The 23988-nt window shown below is 42.7% G+C and overlaps 1 protein-coding gene across 1 annotated transcript in view; it reads right to left on the reverse strand.

Moving 5' to 3' along the window:
* Positions 1–23988, reverse strand: part of PGM5 (phosphoglucomutase 5) — a 182568-nt gene that overhangs the window by 69420 nt on the left and 89160 nt on the right. The gene's annotated exons all lie outside the window — the stretch shown is intronic.

Below are 23988 nucleotides of genomic sequence, written 5' to 3' on the forward strand. Positions count from 1 at the left end.
TTCTCAGTTTTGCTTTCCCCATAATCTAGAAAATATTAACTTAATGTATAAGATAGTCTCACATTTATGTTTCCCTTCTATAAAGGTTCCTTTATCTTCATGGTAAGATCCCACTTGGGGATCTCAGAATCTAAATTAAGAAGGAGTTTGGAAACAAACACTTTGGAACATTGTTTAACAGTATCTACTAAAGATGAATATATACATATCCTACGAACCAGCAATTCAACTCCTAGAAATTACTAATGATGTGTAGTGGACACTGTGGTATATAGCTCTGCTTCACTGCCAACACACACACACACACACACACACACACACACACACACACACACACTAGGACTTTCAGGATTGGAACCCTCATTCTACCAGCATCTAGAAATGTTGATGGCTAACAGCTCACAGATGTGGCCCCCACTCTCTACCAAAGAGAGATGTTATACTCAAAATCATGCTTCCTTTCCGGGGTCAATCCATATTCAATGACTGGTAAATGCGGTCTGATTAAGGTCTAGCCTCCTTGCCGCTATTTGGCACAACTCTGTGGGACCATTTCAGCTCGAGAGCTCCCCATACTTTGGCTGAGACCTTTGCTGTGACTACAGTGCAGTCCCAACTTCTCTCATGGTTTCCAATTCCCCTTCCTTGCTCCCTCTTAGGTACTGATCTTAAAGACAGCTTTGGCGTTGATGGTAGAAAGGAATGAGCTTCTTGCAAGCAAACCTCTCTCAGGGCTGCTACCTGGGGAACCCAGTGTGTGACATTACCCAACAGAATATACACACAAGATTTTACCAAAATGATCATAAAATCACAATTCATAAGAACTGAACAAACCAAAAGTCTACTGAGTAGAATGGACAGATGATTTGTGACATAAAATGCACTACCATGAATTTCATCGAACAAACTATTGCCACATGCAACAACTTGCATGAGTCTCACAAACATTACATCAAGTAAAAGCAACTGGGAGCAAGAAAATATAGACTGTATTGTTCCACTTAGATAAACTTCAAGAACAGCTAAAACTAATCAGTGCTGTCACAATTCAGGCTCAGAGAGGATCAGAGAGGTCAAGTGTTGTGTTTAAGCTTTCACAGAGGTAAGAGGCAAAGAGAGAATTTGGACCCAAGTCTGCTTAATTTCTGCTCACGTTCCATTCCAATATACCATGTTGTCTGCCCAAATGTTTTAAGAGGTATGTAGATCACAGAGTATGTTGGGGAATGATCTGGTACTGTACCATTGACCTGAAGAGTCTCAGCTTCCCCACATGCAGGCAACCAAAAAGCAAAAACACCAAATGCCTACCACCAGTAAGATTTAATTTTTCAAAGGCTATAAGTGCTGGAGGTGGCCAGGGAGAGGAACCAGTGAGGGCATCCTGGCGAAGAAGAGGAAGAAAGGTGCACAGAGGACAAAGGACACAATGTAACAATGATTTCTTTAGGTTTGTTTTGTGGCCAGTTAAAGAAAAAAAAAATCTAGAAACTCTTGCCACAGGAAAGTGAACACCTTTCCATAATATCCAAATATAACTGATGTGTTCAGGATCTTGAAAAATTGTATGCTAAATCCCTTTCAAGTTTGCTTTGAAAAGAAGCACTTTGTAGATGTTTGGGTATTACATCAAAGGTTCTGTTGTTATTGTTGTTTTAATGGGCTAAGAAAGATACTCAATCGTACTTATATCCTGGTAGGAACAATGAAATAAATCCTCCCCAAATTGTAGATCAAATGTAAATTTTCACAGCCATTAATTTCATTGTCAGAAGCTGAAGGAAGCAGGAATAATTCACACAGAAGCTTTCCAGAATCAGCACATAGTAAAGCCTAGGTCAAATTAATTTAGCAAATATGAATGCATATGATTACCAAATAGAATGTGCAACATGGAGTAGATGTAAGGGTAAGAAAAAGGGCAGAGAGTGTGGGGATGTATATTTTCTGGCTAAAACATTCTTGTAGGTTGGAAGCCAAGTTGGCAGATCTGAAGGGAGGAGAAAGGATTTCCCTTGCTCCCACCCTTCCCAATTAATCACTGTCAGGAGGTCACCAGGCTGAGGGCTGAGGCTGGATTTTAAAGGACCGGATACTTCTACAACTGTAAGTCCCAGTTGCAGCTATGCAAGCTAAGATAACAATATGGGTAATTAAATTCCGGGATCCTGAGCATTAGCTGATTGTGCCCTAGAGTCAGAAAGGAATTCCCCTCCCTCCTCCCTCTGCTGGACTTGGGATCCATCCCAAACACAGCGTTCAGCAGATATCATGCTCTAGACTGGTTTTTGGCAGGAGACCCCCTAGAGATTTTCTGAAAACTTAAAATGAAGCTGCTCGTGCTGAGGGTCTTCACCCCTCATGAGCGCTGCCGCCATGTGTTGGAGACGAACATAGAGTTCACGTCCTAGAAAGGACCAGAGTATGAAGAAAAAAAGAAAATCAGCCCAACTACAATTTTCCTGCAAATGGGAATTGAGTTCTGGTATTTAAACAACAAAACAGGGGCGCCTGGGTGGTGCAGTTAAATCTCTGCCGCTTGGCTTCGGCTCTAGTCATGATCTCAGGGTCCTGAGATTGAGCCCTGTGGGGGGCTCCACGCCCAGCATGGAGTCTGCTTGAGATTATTTCTCCCTCTCCCTCTGCCCCTCCTCCCTCCTTGCACATGCTCTCTCTCTGTCTCAAATAAGTAAATCTTAAGAAGAAGAAGAAGGAGGAGGAGGAGGAGGAGGAGGAGGAGAAGAAACAAAAAGAACTATGGTGGATGTAACCTTTTCTGTGATTTTTTTTTTTGTTTTTTTGTTTTTTGGGGTTTTTTTTTTTTACATTTTTTTTATTATGATATGTTAGTCACCCTACAGTACATCCTTAGTTTTTGATGTAGTGTTCCATGATTGTTTGCGTATAACACCCAGTGCTCCATGTAATACGTGCCCTTCTTAATACTCATCACTGGGCTAGCCCATCCCCCACCCCCTCCCCTCTGAAGCCCTCAATTTGTTTCCCAGAGTACATAGTCTCTCGTGGTTCATTTTTAAGCCTCTAAAAATGTGGCTTCAGGTTGGAAACAGCCTCAACCTATCTTCCTAAAGTTTCTCTCATGAAAGTCACTATAAGCTCCTAATAACTGGACCATCTCTTATTTTTCAAATATGTGCTCTCATTTTTGCTGTTGTTGGCTACTCTTGAGTTCTTCTTCGTGCTTTTCATTTTACCTGGATTAATCCTTTCCAATCTCTGTCGAAATCCTTCATGTTGCTTCAAGACCTATCTTAAATGCCCTGCCACCATGAAGCCTGTGGCAAAGGCTGCTAGGTAACCAATAAACCCATCTCTTCTCCTGGACACACAGCTGGACTATACTTCCCAACCTCCCCCCAGTTAGCTGTGGCCACATGGTGGAGTTCCAGCCAATGGTACTTGAGTGGAAATGACATATACCCGTTTCAGACCTGGCTATTAAAACTTCCCATCCTCCATGTTCTTTCTCCTTCTGCCAGCTTACAGTAGACAAGCCCAGCAAACCTGGAAGCTATACATTGAAGATGGTAGACCCACCGTATGGAAGAATCTAGGTCTCTAAATTGCCTTTTGGAGCAGAATCAACCACCAATTAGGAACACTTGTTTTTAACTTTTTTTTTTAAAGATTATTTATTTATTTATTTATTTGAGACAGAGAAAGCATAAGTGGGGGGAGTGACAGAGGGAGAGGGAGAAGCAGACTCCCCGCTGAGCAGGGAGCCCGATTAGTTAGTCAATTGAATATCCTCTTTCAGAAAGTGCCTGTTGAAGACTTTTGCCCAAGAATTTAAAAAAAAAAGTTTATCTGCCTTTTTTACTGATGTGTAAGAGGTTTTTAAAAAAGATTTTATTTATTTATTTGACACAGAGAGAGAGAGCACAAGCAGGGGGAGTGGCAGGCAGAGAGAAAGGGAGAGGAAGACTCCCCACAAGTCAGGGGGAACCCGATGTGGACCTGATCCCAGGACCCTAAGATCATGACCTGAGCCAAAGGCTTAACGGACTAAGCCACCCAGGCACCCCTGTTTTTAACTTTTGATGTCTGAGAATATTGTATTGTAGTAGCAGTTCCATTATCTTAATCAATATAACCCTTCCTCATCATTACAAACAATCCAAAGTAACCCTTCCTGCTACTATGTTTCCTCTCACTTGGTATAGGTCTTCACGTTCATGTTGTCATTGCGGATGTTATCACATCCTTAACACTTTTCTTCCACACACATATGCACACTACTATCACTACCACTGTCTCAGAAGTTCTTTGAGGCAGGAAGTACATCCTACCTACTGTTATAGCTCTTCAATGTTTAAGGGTAATATCACACCGTCAGTTTTACCCTTAATAAATTTGGTATGATTTCAGTTGACTAATATCGATTATTTAAGGGGTGTTAATGGATAGCAGGGGGCAAAGTATCTCTATTTTATGGTCTTTTTTTCCTTGTAGTTTCCTAAAAATATAACTAAGTCATTTCTGCATGTTTTTTAATTTATTTATTTTAAAAGATTATTTATTCACTTATTTGAGAGACAGAAAGTGAGCGGGGGGCAGGGAGGGGCAGAGGGAGAGGGATAATCCCAAGAAGACTCTGTGCTGAGCATGGAGCCACGCAAGAGGCTCAGTCTCAGCACCCTGAGATCACGAGAGTCAGGTGCTTAACCAACCGAGCCACCCAGGCACCCACCACGTGTTTTATTTAAATTTGTCATTTTGAGAACGAGAATTTCACAAGATGTTAATTAGCAGGGTTATCAGGATGAGACCAAGGCATTTCTTGGGAATAAAGATCTCATAGATTTAGGGCAATGACTAACTGAAAATCAAAGGTTTGAGGAGCAGGAGAATACATTTTTCTATTTCACCACTCTGGCCATCACCCTACCCTCATGTGATCAAACAAGAGAAGAGATACAAAAGCATCCTAACAGTGCCCTAAAAGCTTACCAAATTAAGGGGCGCTGCCATAGACATCTTTGTGCCTCCAGCACAGTGCACAGCTATGGTCGTTCTTCAAATATCTCTTAACCTAATCATACAGTACTACATCATTATGTTGATACACTCTACTGGAATATCAATGATTAATGACTCTCTTTCAGCACGTGAGAGAATAGCCAAATAAAAAATGATTGATTATATCAAGCATATGAAGCATACCCAGCTGCTCTTGGAATCCTACTTCAACAAAGCTACAGTAGACTTAAAGAGAACAAGATCCAGGGTCCTCTTCTTTTGACTTATCTTCAAATGTCCACTTTCTTGAAAGCCAAGCAGGGCTCATGACTATTTTCTACACACTGAACTCTTAGCCCCATTTTTAAAAGCCCCCAATAGCAAAGAGTAGAAGATATTTGCATCGCATACACTCAACAAAAGACTTATATGCAGTTTACATTTTAAAACTCTTATACAGGGTGCCTGGGTGGCTCAGTTGGTTAAGTGACTGCCTTCAGCTCAGGTCATGATCCCAGAGTCCTGGGATTGAACCCCGTATCAGGCTCCCTCTGTTCTGCAGGGAGCCTGCTTCTCCCTCTCCCTCTGTCTGCCACTCCCTCTGCTTGTGCTCTCTCTTCGTGTCAAATAAAAAAATAAAATCTTTTCTTAAAAAAACCTCTTATACAACAGTAAAAAAGGCAGATAACTTTTTTTAAAAGTCTTGGGAAAAAGTCCTGAACAAGCACTTTGTAAAAGAGGATATTTAATTGACTAATTAGCATATGAAAGATGCTATCAGTAAAGATTATGTAACTGCAAATTAAAACCACAATGAGATAAGACTACACACCCATAACACCAGCTGAAAAGAGTGGTAGTGCCAAGTGCTGGTGAAGATAGGGAATTCACTATTGCTAAAGGAATGCAAATCAGTACTGACTATGGCAGATTTATTTATGTGACATATTTACACAAAGGAGTAGCATAGAAGAGAGAAAATGAACAAGCTACCACTACACAGAAAGACATGAATGCATCACATAAATATAACATTGAGCTAAAGTCAGCACAGAGGAATATATACCGTATGATTCAATTTACAAATAATTCAAAGTAGACAAAACTAGTCGCTGACTTTGGTCTAGGCAATTATTTCTGGGGTAGGACACTGAAAGCACAGGCAACAAAAGCAAAAATAAACAAGTGGGACTACGTAAACCAGAAAGTTACTACATAGCAAAGGAAACTACCAACAAAATGAAAAGACAACCTATGAAACAGGAAAAAGTATTTGTGAACCCTATATCCAATAAGGGGTTAATATCGAAAATACATAAGGAACACCTACAACTCCATAACAAGAAAACAAACAATTTAATAAAAAAACGGGTGAAGGATCTGAATACACATTTTTCTGAAGAACACATACAAATGGCCAACAGATATATGAAAAGATGCTCAATATTACTAATCATCAGGGAAATGCAAATGAAAACCATAATGAGATACCACTTCACACCTGTTAGAATGGCTATTTAAAAAAAGACAATAGATAAGAGCTGGCAAGGATGTGGAGAGAAGTGAACCCTTGTGCACTGTTGATGGGAATGTAAATTGGCACAGCCACCATTGAAAATATATGGAAGTTCCTCAAAAAATTAAAAAATAGTTACCATATGATCCAGCAATCTGACTTCTGGGTATATACCCAAAGCAAATGAAAACAGGATCTCAAAAGATAATCTGCACGTCCATGTTCACTGCATAATTGTTTACAATAGTCAAGATATGGAAACAGCCTACATGTCTGTCAACGGAACAGATGAATGGATAAAGAAGATGTGGTGTGTGTGTGCGTATATATATATACACTGACTATTATTCAGTCATAAAAAAGAAGGAAATCCTGCCATTTGCAACAACATGGACGAACCTGGAGGGCATTCTGCTAAGTCAAATAAGCCAGGCAGAGAACAAAAAATACTCCACGGTATCCCTTATATACAGAGTCTAAAAAAAAAGTCAAACTCACAGAAGCAGAGAATAGATTGGTGGTTGCCAAGACCTAGGGGATGGGGAAAATGGGAAGACATTGGTCAAAAGGCACAAACTTCCAGTCAAGATGAGTAAGTTCTGAGGACCTAATATACAGCATGGTGACTATAGTTAGTAATACATATTGTATACTTGAAATTTGCTAAGAGTAGCACTCTCATAAAAAAAATAAGTAATTATGTGCTGTGATGAATGTGTTAATTAACTTGACTGTAGTAACATTTGTGATAATCATTGGTGATGAAGTCAGGGTAGCGGTTATCTCTGCGGAGGGAGGGAGGAAGTAGAAATTGAAGTGGAGAACAAGGGAGATTCAGGAGTGCTGTTTTGTTACTTGATCTAGATGTTAGTTACATGGGAATGTGCCCTTTGTGAAAAGTCCTTGAGTGACTTGAGTCGTCCTTTTCTTTATATACATTATACTTCCACAAACATTTATTTAAAAGAAAAAGCCCACTGTAGTATGTATGACTAAGTACATGTTTGAATTGGCTATGTTTACCTAATCCCAAGAAATAAACTACTGAAGATGGAGTTTAATAGCATTTTGAATATGCTGGTTAATGTCTAGCAGACATTTCACAAAACTGCCCTCGAATTAGCCCTTCAGTATTTTCACATCGATGAGTTCACTCCCAGATCCCTTCTTTGAAGTCTGGCCCTGCCGGCTGGAGCTGCTCTGGGGTAAGTCTTGTGTGAGTTTGCACTTTAAAAGCATGTCTAAGGCAGCCTACTCAACTCACGAATATGAATTAGGCAGAATTCAGCTAGGCCTTGTTTTCTAATAGCCATCTTGAGGTCTACCCTTTTTCTTTTTTTCATTTAGTAAATCGTTATTGATTGAGCTTGAGCTACTATGCCAAGCACTGGGGATACGCACGTGGCCCCCGCCTTACATGGCTTATGGTCAAAGACTAACCAGCACATATACAATTGTTATTGGAATGTTCTATGAAGGAAAGACTCTCAGCAGTTGGAGTTGGAGGAGAACTCTAGTTAGTTAGGAATGCCTAAGAAATGACATTTGACCTGAGATCTAGAGAATGAGTACTAGCAATCTAGGTGTCTTAGATGGGGTTCCCTAGAGGCAGTCCCTGAGACACAGATCCTGCTACTAGAGATTTATCAAGGAGACATGAGCAAGGGCTGTGGGAGTAGGACAGAGAAGGGGAGGGAGCCAAGCAATAGTGTGACCTCAGGCACAACTGTGCAGAGAGTAGCTTCAGCCAGACCCTTCAGTGGAACTCTGGATTGTAAGCTTTGTCTTAGAGTTGTCCTGATCTGTGACAAGCTTGCTAGTCTTTCAAACTCTCACTTAGAGCTTTTGGTTAAAGGCTCCTGTGGGACTGTGAGAGGAGGGCTTAAACTCACAGGCACTGAAGTCTCCTCTTAAACTCATCTTTGGATGGAGCAACTCACACTTTCAGGTAAAATAAGTATAAAATGGGAAGCTATCATAATAAGGTGATCACAAACATTTTTCATCCACATATATAATAAACTTGAGCAAAGAGCTGCTTTTCCTGATCCCTGCAATATCTCAGCTTGGTCTAGACCTCAAAACTTACACATTAAATAACACCTTCCTTGCCTGTCGTAGGTTGTAAAGATCAAAATAAGACAGTATATAACAAAAAGAAAGGGCTCTAACAACTATAAAATGCCCTACAGAATTACCACTTGACCACTGTCTTTTGTATTGGATTTTTCATTTAATTCAAAGGGAAATGGATACTTCGTTTAAAGAATATTTACAGGAGAAAACAAACAAACAAACAAAAAACTGCATGGTCTCATGTTCCCTTCAAACTTCTACATTTTGGCCAACTGTAAAACAAACAAAGGTAGACCCCAAACCCAAGGGCTTTTGCTGCTCTATCTAGAAGCTTCTGCACTTTCATTTTAGGTAAGTGTGATGGCAGAAAAATAGGATCCTTCTTTATCAGATTTTAAGTTTTGTTAGGAAACATAAGGCAGGCATATTTCTGAGGATCTTGACATCATTTAAAAGAAAAAAAATTGGCTGTGGGAAATTGACCAAAGATCCAAGGGAAAAATATGTAAAATTGAAACAATCACAGGTTTACTCTCCTAAGCTAGGAAATTATCTGGAACCCTATGTCTGGGAATTAACAAGTGTCTGTTTACAATCTTGATGCTTAAGCACTTTGATGTAAACTGTTTCTGGTTCTAATTATTATCAAAGAAGAAAAATTGTTGAAAGGCTAGGGCTGGTGAATTTTAAGCCCCAAGAGTTCCAGCTAAGCTGAGGGATAAAGAGACAATTGTCAGCGGTCCTTCAGATTCCAGTGAGATAGTTCCCCCAACAGCAAAAAGTGAATTATCTTCTTATCTTTTTGTTTTGCTTTGAATTTTTGGTTATGTAGACACTTTACTGAAGCTTTTTTTAAATGCCTATATAATACGCTTGGAAGATTTAGAATCAATTCACTCACTCCTATAGACAAACAGTAATAAGAAATGATGTGACAGTTCAAACCCAGGAGATAGCGTATCTCAGCAAACAAAACTTCTCTTTCTTAAAACCTTTTCTTTCTTTTGTCTTCTGGATTCAATTAGCATCTTTTCCTGGAGGATATTATACAAATCTTATTGATCCTACATCATAAAACAGGAGAGAAGGGACATCTGGGCTTGGACATTAAATAAATACACACTGACTGTAAATGGATACTCATTCTAAAGGGAGAAATAGCCCAGGGTAAACTAATATCTGTATAATGCTGCATCACCATTCTGTGGATAATACCATGAGCAGAGGTACACTGAAATAAGAAGGCATTATCGGTTTTCCCAAAGCATACATCTGTTCCTTGCTCTGGTGTTTCATACTGGATTCAGTTTCAGCATGCCACAGGGACCTCAGTGTTTGTCCCCAGTGTTCTATGAGCCTAAGTTTGACCCTAAAATGATTAATTGAAATCTTTTCAGTCTAAGTTTGACAAAAGAGTTTTGGCAATCTATCCCCACAGGTGAGATGGGAGGGAGAAGGAAAAGAAGAATGAGCAGAATATTCCACACATTGGATCTAAATATTAAGGAAAAGATTGATAAATTTAATTGCATTAAAATTTGTAAATTTCTGTTAGTCAAAGACACCAAAAAAAAGGAGGTAAGCCATAGACTGAGATAAGATACTTACAAAACATAAAACTGAAGGATTAGTAGCCAACCTAAATAAAGAAGTTCTGTGAACCAATATGAAAAACTCAACTGACCTAAGCAATTCACAAGAAAGAAAGATTAATTGGCCAATATGAAAATACACAGTAAATCAGGGAAATGAAAACTTTAAAACAGTCAGACATAATGTCATATTCATCGTATAAAAAAAGAAAAAAGAAAAAATCTAATAATACCAAGTGTTGGTGGGAACATCATAGGAAAATGGAAACCCAAACACTGGTGGCAGAATTATAAATTAGTACACTCACTTTACAGGGTAATTTGAGAAATCCTGGTGGAGTTAATCATACTCTATGATCCAGCAAGCCCACCTCTTGGTATCTATTTTTGAGAAACTGGTATAAGTGTGCACAAGGAGACATGATCCAAGGATGTCTATTACAGCACTGCTGGTGAGAGAGAAAAAGAGCAAAGCCAGAAGTACCTTAATGTCCCATCAGTAGGGGACTTGACAAACTGTGGTTTGTTTATACAGTGGCAAATAAACAGCTGTGATTCAAGGGCCCCAATGCATAGATTGCAAAACAAACAAACAGACAGACAAACAAAACAACACACACACACAAAGAAGAAATTAAGTATGTATTTGTCTTACAATATTATCTTAGATCCCTGGTATTCCAATTACTATTTCTCCCTCACTAGTTTAAATTGAAAACCTAGTGGGATATCATTTCTACTTCTAATAATAGGTTTCAGACATTTGCAACTCTGAAGAATTAATGGGACTAAATAACTAAATGAAGAGTCCCTATACCATCAGGTTCAGAGAACCATCCAGAACCTGCCAGTGCCACCAGAACACAGAAGAACTAGGAAGACCTTCTTGTCCCATAGCTATGCCTCTGAAGGCAGAGAGCAAGCCCATGTACACCAGCTGTGGCCTGTCATAATTAATTGGCCTGGGCATTTCCCAAGATTCTTAGCCAGGGCTTTCCACTTGCATGGACAGAACTCAAAACCAGCCAACCAACCTACCTTCCTTCTTTCCTTCCTCCCTTCCTTCCCTCCCCCCTTCCCTCCTCCCTCTCTCCTCCCTTCCTTCCTTCCTTCCTTCCTTCCTTCCTTCCTTCCTTCCTTCCTTCCTTCCTAATTAAGAGATGGTGTTTATACTCTGTAGTATAAGCATTTCTCCCTCCCTTTTCTCTTGCTAACCCATCCATCAACATCACAGAAAAGAATTCACCAGTTCTGCATATGGTTCTTAGTAGAGATTGTCATTTTCAGCTCACTTTAGGGAGTTAGTTCTTGGTTCTTTGACAGAAAGAAGACAAAGGACCTTCTAGACCAAAGCACTGAAAATTCCAGGAGGAGATGCCTGCTCAGAGACACAAAGACCTTTAGATTTGGTGGGGTTCCTCTGGGAATGTGAGCTCCAGCTGCCCATGCTGGTTTTGGAATACAACAGACCACACAAGTCATTCCTCGGGCGGTTTATCTCATGGGGAACTCTGACCTGTAGCCTAATGGATGACCCAGGTTGCTGTTTCCTAGGAAGCCAGAATCAGTCATCAGGCAGCTCTCTCTAAATGGGCTCTGAGAAAATAAGCATTCATCAGGGGACACATCAAGTAGACATAGGCAGCCACCCACTTAACAAGGACCCCATATTCAAGAATGCTCTTATCTTTCCAGGATTCATTCCTGGAATCCAGAGACCCAGAGACAGAGCTGGGTGGACAGGACTGCCTGGCAGGAGCCATGACCTTCAGAAAAGGCATGTGGCCAGCACACAGACTCCTCTTACATGAATAAAAAATATAATGTACATTCCAAAACCAAGTCTTTCAAATACCAATGGAAGAAAGTACATGAAACCCTTGAAAGCTCAGGATAAGATTAAGTTATGGTGGATGAATTTCGAGAGAGAATGGCATACAAAGGGTTGGCTGAGAAGACTGATTACTTAAGTCCTAACCAAGTGTCTGTTAGCTTACCAAGTTCAGTGCTCTAAGTTTGTTGTGAACAGGTAGGAGATTATGGTAAAATGGGCCTCTCTTTCCTTTTGTGGGATTTCTCAGAACTACAGACTTATTTTACTGTAAAACTTCAAAGAGAGAGTAGGATACCCATTACTCATATTTACAAGAAGCAGCTCATGGGGCTGACGTTTCATTTGGCATCTGTTGGAAAACACCAGTCGAGATGAATCAAGAAATATATTCCTTACATGACTGTCGCAGAGGAGTCCTTCAAAAGAATTTATTCCCATTTAACACTTTGGAAGAGCAACGGAGAAGGAACATGTCAAATAGTCTTAAGTCACGTCAAGGATTCACAGCAAGATGCCTTTCCCAAAGAGGCCTGAGAGACAAGAAGTTGGAAAGGCATCCAGGGAAGCAGAGACACTCCTTCAGGTCCTGGATTGCAAGAAGGTCTGAGCTCAGCAAGAGGGGCAGCCCAGGGCCATGGCCAGTGGGTGTGGTAGACAGCAGAGCTCTGCGGTATCTGAGTGCGTCATGTGCCCTTCCCCTGAGCAGTCTGGTCCTGGGGTTCAGTCCCCAGGGAGCCAGTGGGGAAGAGGAAGGAGGAAGGAAAAGCAGCTGCTTGCATGCAGGGTGACCCATACAGTGCCGGCCGTAGCTGACATGAACTCTCCCTCAGAGAGCCTGTTCCTGGTCATCTCTGGGGTATGGAGACCAAAATAGGTTGGCGAGAACACAGGGTTCCTGAAATTAATTGGAAAAGCAGAGACACCCCAGGGAAATAAGAAAGCCACTCAACTGCCTGGTCCCCCTTCTCAGAGTTTGAGTCTCGGGGATATTTATTGTTTATGTGTGTGGATCCATTCTGTGTGAAGGCCATTGGGGCCTTAGGAGAAGCTTCATCACAGAAGAAGGGCAGGGTCAAGAGAAGACAGGATGGCTTCTAGGCACTGAAACCACTTCAGGGGTGCAATCTTGTGTGAAGAACCACTCTCTTCAGGTCGAGATCCCACAGCCTACAGTGAAGGCATGACAAGAGATGAATGGAGGAGTTGGAGCACCACTCTCTGTGTCACCCCAGAGCTATGGTCCAAGAAGTGCCTTTTTGCTTAAAAGCACACCCTCTTTAAAATCCAATCGTTTCCAGCTGTCAAAAGTGTGGTAGCACACTGCTTTTCTTAGAAAAGAGCACTTTCGTGCTGTCTGCTGACACACTGTCATAATATATATTCAAATCTAGGTATCCTCAATATGAACACTGCTCCCTTGGATTGTGGTGTCCTCACACAGTGTACATCCTGTGCAACTGTATGCAGCAGGGGTCCATCAACCTCACCCAAATTTAGGCAGCGTAGAAGCAACTGCTGTTAAGTCTCTTAACCACATTCCTGGTGTAGCAAGGGGTAGATCATACCCTTTTCAATGGTCATATGACTGAGAGTAGACCTAAAAGCCTTTCACAGTTTTGGAATAGTTGAAGACACAGCTTTGAATGGCACATTTCATTTTTCTCCAAACATATGGCCTGCCTGACAGCATTTGGTGGGGGGGAACTCTGGGAGCATACATGTATATGTGAGGCCTCACCCCATATCATACCAAACATGTTAAAATACATCCACATCTCACATAGAAATCTACTTTTTGCCCCAAAAGAATCTTGAAAAGCTTTTTCTAATTTTGTTTTTGAAACGATGAGGCAACAAGTCACTCATTTAATTAACTATTGACGATCCTTTCTCATTGATCATGCACACTCAGGAATCCTTTCAAGATGAGAAGATGCACTCTACAAATGATTTTCAAGCATTGGGATGATTTCTTGGATGCTGAATTTGATGACAAAGTGATAATATGTTGCATTTCATCCACAATAAACTAGGCAGTTAATCATGTTGATGTTGCAGTTTTCTTGATCTTGGAGCTAATAACTGTTTTCAGGTCTGTAACTTTAAGTCCCCGAAGGCTGAAGGCCTGGGGCTCGGGGCTGAGAATGCTAAGGAAGGATGACATGACCCTGGGGCATGTGGGCACGTGTGTGTATGTGTGTGCTTTTGTGTGTGTGTGTGTGTGTGTGTGTGTGTGTGTGTGTTGGGGTAAGGGAGGGTGGTGTAACTCATCAGAAACATAGGTAGTTTCCTGCACAACAAGGTTTCAGGGACAATGCTTCATCTTGCCTCCCACTCTACCCCCACAACATTCTGCCTATACCATACTCATTGTCGGAAGGTCCTACAAATTTATTTCCGAACATTCCATCCCACATTCTCTCAGCTAGCTCATGTTACCTCTGCCAATAGCCAGTGCAGTTAATTACGCCCATGTGGAGAACCAGGTCTGGATACACGCATGCCCAGCACACTCACCTGGCACTAGGCAGCTTACTGAGTTTCTCTGCAAATCTCAAGGCAACCTTCCAAGGGTCAGAAAAAGAAACAATCATTCACCTGTAACAGATTCCTAGCCAGATGAAATGGGACAGTTGTGGGGGGAGGGGGTTTTTTGCTCATGAAACCAAACGTGCATTTTCAACCCAAACAGAAGTAGCGAAAGGACTCCGTGTGTTGTGAGCGTTTATAAACTTGCAGGAAGACACATACAGGGTGGCCAGATACTGTCCTAAAGCCCACCCTGGTACCTAAGCTTGGACAAGTTCCCCCCACGTTTGCTTGGCAGCTCATGCTGAACTATGCAGCGTCTCCAAAGAGGCTGGTGCTTCCCACATTTTCTTGCTAATAACAGTCACCTGGAGTACTTATTAGAGATAGAAATTTCCAGGCCCCTCTGCTAGGATATCCTGAAATAGGGGTCTTGCTTAGGGCCCAGGTGTCTATGTTCCTAGCAAGTGGTATTTCTTATTTGTAGAATTTTACTTACGCTGTAAGGGTCACACTGGCTTCGAATTCTGCCAAGCGCAGGTTCAAAGCGCAGCTCTTACACTTTTAATTCTGTGACCCTCATAGACCAGCACTCATCCTTTCTTATCTAGGGTTTCCACATCTCAGAAATTGGAATGGTAATAATACCGCCCACCACCCACTCCCCGCCAGCGGTGCGGACTGGCCAGATTGTCTCCCCGGGAGGTGCTATACGTGAGCTACAAGGGCTATGATCTTGGAAACCCCAGCAGAGGGCACTCATAGCTGACCTTGGCATTGAGGGACAGAATCTATCCTACCTTGAAGGAAGACTCCCCACTTTCATGTTCCAGGACTCCAAAGGCTTGCAGTTCCCAGACAAACCATGCTTTCTGCCTTCCATGACTCAGTGACATGGCTTCCCTCACTTCAGCCAGCTGACTCCTAATGCTCCTTCAAGTCTCAGGCCCTGGGAAGCACCTGCAGAGCCCCAGGATGAGAAAAGGCCCCTCCCGAGGTTCCCTGAAGGCGACATGAGCACACCACAACAGGAGCCCTCTTCTGCCAGGCCACCCCTCTGTCACAGCGCTTTCCACACCACTGTCCACGTCCATCTCTTGCACAGACAAGGCTTGTGTCCTTCCCTAATGTCAACGCCCAGTATAGGACCACATACGGTTCTCAGAAACCCAGAGGCGGGCAGATTCTAATAGGCAGAACCCCACCTGCTTCAAGAATCACTGCAGGTAGCAACAGGTGCTCCTCATGGAGTGGGCTATGCCTATGAATAGAAAAACACTGAGAATCCCTGACCTTACTGAGAAAAAGAAGGCAGTCCCAAGCAACACAGGTTTGTTAATGAAATCACCGTGGGGCTCCTGGATGCTGCGTAGAAACCTGTGGGTGGGACCAGGGCTCTGCCTGAGAGTGCGGGGGTCTCGAGGAAGGTCACACACAGGCTTCCCTAAGGGTCTCCCCCAAGTCCCCTGTGGGGGATCAGAGCAGCGGGAATCACTGGAATTGGTTGCGGCCGGACCTGCCAGACCAGAAGGGTGGGCATTCGAAGGGCACACACTCATTTTGCCCTGTCATTTTGCCCTGTCGTGCAGGGCTTTTGTCGTTTGTTGTGTTTACTGGGAAATAAAGCTCAATAAGGTGGAACTCAAAGAAGGGAGTGAGGGGAGGACTAGTTGTCGCCAGAGGAGACAACCTTGGTACCTATAGATAGAAACCCCTTCGCCCTTCGAAGCCCCTCCTTTCCCCTCTTCCCCAACTTAGCTTTGGATGTTAAGCCAGAATTGACACCGGTGCTCTCTTTCCTCTCCCCCTTCTCGGTGCTGCAGCTCTAGGAGCAGGGGATTCACTCTGGAGGAAGGGAGAGGAGAAGGAGCAGGACTGACATTCGGTGAGCATCTACCTAGTGCCAGGCACTGCTGGGTGTATCGCCACATTGATCCATTGATACCTCCCGGCCACCACCACCCCCCCTCAGGTCAGCTTTATTATAATCCTCCCAGGACTCTAGTCCTTGTTGCCCATCTGGGGAAAGTAGCCCAGCCCAGAGGTCCCACCACAAGGCCAGTCTGAAGGTGAGATGGGGGTGTCTACCAGGGAGACTGAGCCACACCAGACTTGAGAGAGCACGGGGGTCACTATGTCACTCGGTGGGGGCACTGAGTTATATAACCACAGGTTATTTCCATGGAATCTCCACAGGTTTGCGATAAACCCTCCCACCACAAGGCCAGTCTGAAGGTGAGATGGGGGTGTCTACCAGGGAGACTGAGCCACACCAGACCTGAGAGAGCACGGGGGTCACTATGTCACTCGGTGGGGGCACTGAGTTATATAACCACAGGTCATTTCCATGGAATCTCCACAGGTTTGCGATAAACCCTTTGTCTTTGCTCTAACGTGATTCATTTCCTCCCCTGGCAACCCAAACGCCTGGTTTTAAACAACCATTATCACCAGACTACAGTCTACAAAACCGAGGTACCAAGAGATTAAGCAGTTCGGCCAAAACGCGGTAAACTGATAAGTGGCCGGGCAGGGATTCAGGCCCTGACCTGCCTGATTTCAGAATCCACTCTCTACACAAAGAATTGTGCCAAGACATTCTTCGGGGCCTCTAAGAGTATTTCTGGATGTGTTTTGCCTATAAAGAAAATCCGTTCATAAAGCGTACTGGATCAGAGCAGCGGGGATGACTGAAATACTTGCTGCACAGAGCAAAACTATAGCTCCCTCCCAGCAGTAACAGTAATAATCACAAGAGCTAGCATTTAGTGAGCATTTACTATGTGCCAAGCACTGCGCTAAACACTTTCAAGAGAATTTGATCCCATATATGTTCCCCAGTCTTGGATGAAGACACTGGGGCTCAGAGAGGTTATGTAACTGGTCCAAGATCTCAGAGCTGGGAAGAGAGAGCCCTGTGGTTCAAAGCCAGCTCTCTCCGGACTCGAGACCTCCCACGGTACCAAGCTGAATGCTACAGCCAGATGAGATGCATCTGAAATCTTCAGGAGGCTGTGGTTACCTCACTGCAGCCATCATAACTCTTTATAACTGGACTCGAGACCTCCCACGGTACCAAGCTGAATGCTACAGCCAGACGAGATGCATCTGAAATCTTCAGGAGGCTGTGGTCACCTCGCTGCAGCCATCATAACTCTTTATAACTGGGAGGGGGCTGGGCAAGTGAACGCCAAGGTGCGTTCGGGGTGCGGTTCTCACTGCAAGTCAGAGGGCCAAGTTGTAAAACAGGCTTTTAGTGAAAACTAAGATGCCAGCAGCTCAAGGCAGCAAGCGTGGTCCTCTGAGGCTTCCTCCCTCAAGCTCGGCGCCAGCAACCCCCTGTGATTTATGCTTCCAAGTGACACACAGCTTGCAGGCACCAAGTCTGCAGTAGCGGAGAAAATGGATGGGCTGCCTGGGGATGTTTTCCCTGCACGCACCACGTTCCCTTAAAAGGCCTCGAGTGTATATACAGTTCTGACAATAAACACTTTTGTTCCTCTCTCAAATATCAACACGCCTTAAAGCCGAAAGAATATGAAGAGCCCCACCCCCCAAGTATGGGAGAAAGAGAAAAGTAAAGCAAGAATAAAAACATGTAGAATTTATCCTTCATGCATTTGCCCCCCTCCCAGCCTGGCCTTTGTTTCCCTACTAAACACACACACACACACACACACACACACACACACACACTGCATATATACAACCAATTAAGCGTCTGAAAAGAAAGGACAACTTCATTTGTTTTTTTGTTTTGTTTTTTATAATAATTTTTTATTATGATATGTTAGTCACCATACAGTACATCCTTAGTAGTGTTCCATGATTCATTATTTGCATATAACACCCAGTGCACCATGCAATACGTGCCCTCCTTAATACCCATCACCAGCCTATCCCAATTCCCCACTCCCCTCCCCTCTGAAGCCCTCAGTTTGTTTCCCAGAGTCCACAGTCTGTCATGGTTCATTCCCCCTTCTGTTTACCCCCCCATTCTTCCCTTTCTTCTCCTACCGATCTTCCTACTTCTTATGTTCCATTAATGAGTGAAACCATATGATAATTGTCTTTCTCTGCTTGACTTACTTCACTTAGCATAATCTCCTCCAGTCCCGAAAAGGACAACTTCATTTGAAACATAACACAGAAATAGGGCAGAGGACCAGTCAGCTACAGTGAGTTCCTACCTCCTGTCTATCAAAGCCCTCAGCCATGTTGTTAGAAGCCATAAATCAAGGTGTCCCATCCAATCTCTGTCCTAAGCCTGGAACCAGCAAAGACAAGAGGGTGTGTGAGATTAGAACATACAGGAAAGTGCTTTGTACATCATAAATCATATGATGTCCACAGGTAAACACTATGGTAATGTCCTCCTAGAATGGTTGGTTTTTAAGTTACTATTTATTATTTTTATTTAATACACAAGCAGGTTTCTTGGATATATCCAAATATAAGTTATGTCCCTATTTAAACGGTGATCACCCTTGCTATAATTCACTATCATTGGGTCAGGACTCTGCATCTATTTGCAGTGCACACTGGTCTAAATAACCGAATTCTTCTACCCAGCCTCAGAATGCCAAGGAATGCTTCCTTGCCAAGGAATGTGTCCACTACAGGTTTAATGGCACATCGTACAAGCTAGCAGAGAAAGATTCAGCCTCTTATCATATAGCACATCTTATGTGCTTATCATATAAGCACATATCCTTCACCATTTACAAACTCCACCTTGACTGAAACCAAGTACTTTAAAAAAGCAATTAGACGAAATCAGAGAGGGAGACAAACCATAAGAGACTCTTTAGGAAACAAACTGAAGGTTGCTGGAGGAGAGGTGGGAGGGGAAATGGGGTAATTAGGTGATGGGGATCAGGGAGGGCACTTGATGGAATGAGCACTGGGTGTTATATGCAACTGATGAATTACTGAACTCTACCTCTGAAACTAATAATACACTGTATGTGAATTAATTGAATTTAAATTTTAAAAATAATATATATTTTTTAAAAAGCACTTGAAGATACCCAGGAAGAAAGTTCAGTACAAATAACAACACCCCAGAAAACAATGGACCACGATTCCTTCAATATAACTCCCTAGGTGAGATGTATTTAATGTGAAAGTGTAGCCCGGATGTTCATCTTCTTAAAACCAGAAATTTAGGAATCCCACCCAGCTGATACCAAGTGCATGTCCTCACTTGAAAATGTTCTATTTAAGATTCTCACACAGCTCACACAATAAGGAAAGCCGTCACGGTACACATGGCAGTCTCTCTACACCACAGCTTTGTCGCATGGCTGCATTTGAGGCAGAAAGAGTGAGCAGGGGTGAGGAGAAAGTGCAAGAGCCCTGGGTGGTTGCGTCTCAATACATGGGCAAGTGAGCCCCTGGCCACCCTGGTATCCCTGTCTCCCCAGCATCTCCACACTGTCCACGGGGCTCAGGAGGGGGCTTTTAGAAGTATGCCAACTGCCCGACTTCACACAGTTTTAAGTACCTGCAGCTTCCACTGAAGAAGTTCCCTGAGAACCAAACAGCTGGTAAGCAAGGCTGTAGACTTGACCACCTGCATCAGAATTACCTTGCCGTTTTTTTTGCTTGAAATGCAGATTCTTGGGCTCCATTTAGCATAACTGAATCCAAATCACTGGGGGGATGGAGCCATGGAATCTGCATTTGAACAAGGCCGGCTCCCCACCCGCCCAACTCCCATTAGATTCCCACACACATTTGAGAACCACTGCTATAAACGCTCAAAAAAAAAAAAAAAATCCTGTTCAATCGAACACTATCTTATACCCAACTAAAAAAATATAATCCCAAAGTATACTTCTCCTAAGATTTGTAGGAAAAGGGGATCTTAGGGAACAGTTAATCCAACCTCTTCATTCTTTTTTTTTTTTAATTTTTTAAATTATATTATGTTAGTCACCATACAGTACATCCCTGGTTTTTGATGTAAAGTTCGATGATTCATTAGTTGCATATAACACCCAGTGCACCATGCAATACGTGCCCTCCTTACTACCCATCACCAGCCTATCCCATTCCCCCACCCCCCGCCCCTCTGAAGCCCTCAGTTTGTTTCTCAGAGTCCATAGTCTCTCATGCCTCAACCTCTTCATTCTTTAAATAAACAAAGCCGAGCTCTTGGCAGAGTAACTGACTTGCCCCGGGTCTCGCTGCCGGCTGATGGCAGAGCCCTCTGGGACCTCTGGTCCTGGGTCAGTTCCTAGGCTCTGCCATCACATCCAACACCTTCCCCACCCCTCCCTGCACCACACCCATCCACACATTCTCCAGGGGGGGCTCTGGAAACTGTTGTCTCTGCCTGTCCAATATCCAGCCCTTTCTTAAGGAAACAGAACTTGGCTTTTGTAGAACCACCCCCTTCTCCACTGCTTGTCCCGCAAGGTGATCCCCTCTTCCTGGGTCAAAGAGCAAGCATGTGATTGAACACAGAGTGAGCACATGCTGAATCCTGACTAAAGGATTGATCCAGAGGGCAATTGTCTGAAGAGATTGCCTATACATAATTCCTGCCACCCAGGTCCCTATTATTTTTGAAACTAGCTTTTCCTTTGATTCTGAGAATTACCTCTTATCCTTCCAGTGCATTCTTTTTCAGTAACCTAAAATTGGTCTTTTTACTTAGATGCCAAGAACCCTACTTGACCTCTGCTTCCTTAACCCAAAACCACAAATGTGTAAGCATTTGATTCAGTTCGATAGAAAGGGAAGTTGGGGTTAAATATCTCCTTTTTGGAAACAGAGAGTTTGTCTGACCTTGCAGTTGGTACGTCCCTGGAAACCCGGTCTCCATCAATACCCACCACTCTACTCATTCCAAAAAGCCAAGTATTTTGCTTTTGATCCCCAAACACCTCATCCCCAAACTAAAAGGCTTAAGATACTATCTGTGCAGCTGAAAACAGAAACAGTCATGAACCCACAACTGCGAAGTAATCCAAACGACGCTTCTAAGTAGTGCACGCAATCCCAAGGTCCAGTGCCAAGAAGTTATTGGGCTCACCACATCTGCACAAGTAGACAGATTCCCCCCCTTGTCAGTCTGGGTTTTATCTTTAATGTCCTCTCCCCAGGGCAGCACTATGGTCCCTGACACACGGTACATCTGTCTGCAATTTCCACATAATAGGAGCAAGGCTCAGTTATTTTAAAGCCACAAGTACCATTAAGAGGTCTTTCTGCCAAAACACATATGGCTCTTTTGTTACAAAGCTATACAAATATTTGTGTTTTCTGTTTGCCTTGGCAGTGGTGCAAAATTTCAGACTCTCTACTGCTCTTGCTTTGAAACCATCGCCTGTCTCCTGCTGCAGGTTATTTACTAGTTATTGTGCTTCTTCAAAACAAGTTCTAGCTTTCCGGACGGGAGTTCCAGAACTCTGTTGCTTAAGAGGCCCACGATGACATAGCTGCTCGAGAGAAGTGGTATACAGCCCAGACAGCACCTTAACATTCAGGGTGAAGCTTCAAAATGTATTTTAATTTTTTAAAAAGCTACAATAAAATGGGACTTCTGGGTGTGTTCTGTTTTATGAATTTTCATACATGTATAAATTCATGTAAACTGGCTTCACAATCAGGAGACAAAACATTTCCATCACCCTCAAGAAACTCTCTCACACAGACACTCCACTCTCAGTCCCCCACTCCCAGGCCCTGGTAACCACTGTTCCGGTTTCATTTCTAGAGTTTTGTCTTTTTGAGTGCTGTATAAATGGAATCACACAGTCTATGACATTTTGTGTCAGGCACCCTTCATTCAGAATAATCGCTGGAGACTCATCCAAGTTGCTGTGTGTATCAGTGGTTCCATTTTATTGTCAAGTAGTATTTCACTGCTCAGATATATCAATTTGTTTATTCATTCACCTGTTGAAGGACTTTGGGGTGCTTCCTGTTTGGGCAATATTATGAATAGAGCTTCTATAAATATCTGTGTCCAGGTTTTTTTTCTCTAGGGTAAATATATAGGAGTGGGATTACAGAATCATATGCTAATAATTTACTTAATAAGCAACTGACAAACTGTTTTCCAGAGTGGCGGTATGTCCCATTTTGCATTCCCGCAAGCAGCACATGACATGCTCCAAATGATGTACATCTTTGCCATAACTTGGTATTAGCAGTATTTTTTATTTTAGCCATTCTAATTGTTATGTAGTCATATCTAATTCTGGTTTCAGTTTGCATTTCCTAAAAGCTAATGATGTTGAATATCTTTTCATGTGCTTCTCTGACATCCATAAATCCTCTTTGGATCCCATTCTTAATTGTTTTCACAGTTCCAACTCTTCCAATATGTTGAAAATATTACTGTTTCTCCTATGAATTACTTTAGCACTTTCATTGAAAATCAGCTGGCCATATTTATTCAGGTCTATTTCTGGACTCTCTATTCTGCCTCATTGATCTATGATCTATCCCTTTGCCAATGCCTACTGCTTTCTGCTAATCAAAAAATGTGATTCCTCCAACTTTATCTTCTTTTTCAAAATTGTTTTACATGGGGCGCCTGGGTGGCATAGCGGTTAAGCGTCTGCCTTCGGCTCAGGGCGTGATCCCGGCGTTATGGGATCGAGCCCCACATCAGGCTCCTCTGCTATGAGCCTGCTTCTTCCTCTCCCACTCCCCCTGCTTGTGTTCCCTCTCTCGTTCGCTGTCTCTATCTCTGTCGAATAAATAAATTAAAAAAAAATCTTTAAAAAAAAATTGTTTTACTTGTTCTAGTTCCTCTGCCTTTCCATATAAATTTTAGAGTCGACCTGTCTATATCTACCAAAGTCTTGTGGAAATGTTTATTGGAATTTCATTAAATCTATGGATCAACTGTAATCAGAAGATAAGTGACACCTTTGCTACATTAAGTCTTCCAATTCATGGACGTGGTATACCACGTCATTTTGGTATATTATTTTTTTTAACAATGGTTTGTAGTTTTCAGAATATAGATCCTATATATTTTGTTAAGTTTTTAGCCAAGTTTTTCACTTTTTTGAACAACTGTAAATAGTATTGCTTTTTCTCATTTCAGTTTTCAATTGGACATTGACAGTATATAGAAATACAATTGGTGGGGTGCCTGGGTGGCTCAGTCGGTTAAGCATCTGTCTTCGGCTCACGTCATGATCTCAGGGTCCTGGAGTTGAGTCCCACATTAGGCTCCCTGATCAGCAGGGAGTCTGCTTCTCTCTCTCCCTCTTCCCTGAAGGTGAACGCACAATCTCTCTCTCTCTCTCTCTCAAATAAATAAATAAATAATCTTTTTTTTTTTTTTTTTAAAGATTTTATTTATTTATTTGACAGAGAGAGAGACAGCCAGCGAGAGAGGGAACACAAGCAGGGGGAGTGGGAGAGGAAGAAGCAGGCTCATAGCGGAGGAGCCTGATGTGGGACTCGATCCCGGAACGCCGGGATCACGC

The sequence above is a fragment of the Ursus maritimus genome, unplaced genomic scaffold (genome assembly GCF_017311325.1).
Source record: "Ursus maritimus isolate PB19 unplaced genomic scaffold, ASM1731132v1 scaffold_34, whole genome shotgun sequence".
In the NCBI taxonomy this organism is placed as follows: domain Eukaryota; kingdom Metazoa; phylum Chordata; class Mammalia; order Carnivora; family Ursidae; genus Ursus; species Ursus maritimus.